Here is a 2,500-nt window from a genome sequence, read left to right on the forward strand (position 1 = left end):
AAATGACCTGCTACCGGTTGTACAAAACATTTTGACCGTTTTCCCAGTAATGGAGGTTGACTAGTTTAAAAAGTCGCCCTGTTGAGAGGTTTCAAGGATATCTGTTAAAGTTCACATGCATTAAAGTCAGGCTGTTATTAACTCGTTTTTACAAGTGAGGTAAATGACTTCCTATGTGTTAATGATTATGTTGAGTATTTTTATGACTATTTGGCTCAGATGAGTCAGTGCTTTTGAGGTCACTGTTTTTTAATAGGAAACATTTCATACCAGTTTCAAGCCTAAAACATATGGGTATTTAGTGGTGATCTGAAAGCACGGGAACCTCTCCTTGTGTAACCATATTCAGGATAGATGTGACCTAACCTAGGTTATTGTCTGGCTGTTTATCCCGGACCAGGGAGTGACCTCTCCTTGTGTAACCATATTCAGGATAGATGTGACCTAGCCTGGGTTATTGTCTGGCTGTTTATCCCGGACCAGGGAGTGGCCTCTCCTAACCATATTCAGGATAGATGGATCAGCCTGCTATTGTCTGGCTGTTTATCCGGACCAGGGAGTGACCTCTCCTTTGTGTAACCATGGTCTGTGATAGATGTGACCTAGCCTGGGTTATTGTCTGGCTGTTTATCCTGACCAGGAGTGGCCTCTGTCAGACTAACACATGTCAGGGGACGCTCCATCTATTGCCTTATATGGCGACGCCTCGGCCGAAAACACACAGCCTTTTGTCTAGAGGCGCTGTCTGGGTGCTAGTCATCAACTACGTCTATTTCTACTCTCTCTAGTTATTACAACTTAACTACACAACTAACCTTTATGCTGAACCTTAAATTAGCCTCAAAAGCCAATTTAGTTCATGCATTTTTACGATAAAGCAAATCGACTGTTTGTAAACGCTGAGTGAGTGAATGGTCTGGAATGTGTGTGTTCAGCGCCACCTAGTGGTCATTCACCGATAGTACACTGGTTTCAATAGTGACAGGCAGGCGGCGCACCCCGGTAAGACGTCAGTCTCATTTCTGTCTTTTTCTTCCCGGTGCAGAAATGGAAGATGAAATCGCCGCCCTGGTCGTTGACAACGGCTCCGGTATGTGCAAGGCCGGTTTCGCAGGAGATGATGCTCCTCGGGCTGTGTTCCCTCCATCGTGGGTCGCCCCAGACATCAGGTAATATTTAACTGAAATATACCAATTGTCACCATTTGACTGTTGTCTCTAGTCAACATTACACTGACTGCATTGTGTTAGTAGTATGGCTCCCTGTAGAATATTATAACGTGTCATTTAACGTTCTGTTGCTATGCAACATTAACCTTAAAAGGTCAGTTCCAATCAACATCATTAATACTGTAGATCAGCCGTAACATTCCATGGAGGTCATTTGTCACTGACCTGAGTGTGTCTCCAGGGAGTGATGGTTGGGATGGGCCAGAAGGACAGCTACGTGGGAGATGAGGCTCAGAGCAAGAGGGGCATCCTGACTCTGAAGTACCCCATCGAGCACGGCATCGTCACCAACTGGGACGACATGGAGAAGATCTGGCATCACACTTTCTACAACGAGCTGAGAGTGGCTCCAGAGGAGCACCCAGTCCTGCTCACCGAGGCCCCCTCAACCCCAAAGTTAACAGGGAGAAGATGACCCAGGTAATGTCCCCCTCTGCCCTCTCCTCCTCCTTTACTGTTCACTTCTCCTCCTTCCTTCTCTTCTCCTCCTCCTTACTGTTCAGTTCTGCCCTCCTCTCCTCCACCTTTACTGTTCAGTTCTAATACTTTCCATTTTCACCTAGTCTCTAACACTCTTCTCTATTGTCTAGTTCTAACACTCTCTTTACTGTCCAGTTCTAATACCTACCTTGCATTGTAATGGGTTTCTAATACCTTCCCTTTACTGTCTCCAGTTCTAATACTTTCCTTACTGTCTAGTTCCGACATTTTCTCATTGTTCAGTTCTAATACCTTCCTTTGTCTTGTTCGACCCCTTCTTCATTGTCTAGTTCGACCTTCATTGTCTAGTTCTAATACCTTCCTTACTGTATGTTTTACACGACTTTACTGTCTCAGTTCTAATATCTTTCCTTTACTGTTCAGTTCTAATACTCATCTCTTTACTGTCTAGTTCCCCATTACTCTTACTGTTCAGTCTCTAATACTTACCTTTACTGTTCAGTTCTGCAATACTCTCTCTTTACTGTCTAGTTCTAATACCTTCCTTTCTTTGTTCGAATACTCTTCTTTACTGTTCAGTTCAATACCTTTCTTTACTGTTCAGTTCTGCCCTCCTCTCCTCCACCTTTACTGTTCAGTTCTGCCCTCCTCTCCTCCACCTTTACTGTTCAGTTCTGCCCTCTCCTCTCCTCCACCTTTACTGTTCAGTTCTGCCCTCTCCTCTCCTCCAGGCCCTCTGTCCTTACAGCTGATCTGTCAACTCTGGAAGCTCCAGGTTCCGTCGGTCTGTTCTGCCTCTGCACCCTGCTGACTGCCAGACTGACTAGATT

At 45.1% G+C, this 2,500-nt stretch overlaps 1 pseudogene; it reads left to right on the plus strand.

The window, feature by feature from the left end:
- Positions 1 to 1,043: 1,043 nt before the first annotated feature.
- Positions 1,044 to 2,500, plus strand: part of LOC135559943 (actin, cytoplasmic 1-like) — a 3,858-nt pseudogene continuing 2,401 nt past the window's right edge.

Source organism: Oncorhynchus nerka, linkage group LG15 (genome assembly GCF_034236695.1).
Source record: "Oncorhynchus nerka isolate Pitt River linkage group LG15, Oner_Uvic_2.0, whole genome shotgun sequence".
In the NCBI taxonomy this organism is placed as follows: domain Eukaryota; kingdom Metazoa; phylum Chordata; class Actinopteri; order Salmoniformes; family Salmonidae; genus Oncorhynchus; species Oncorhynchus nerka.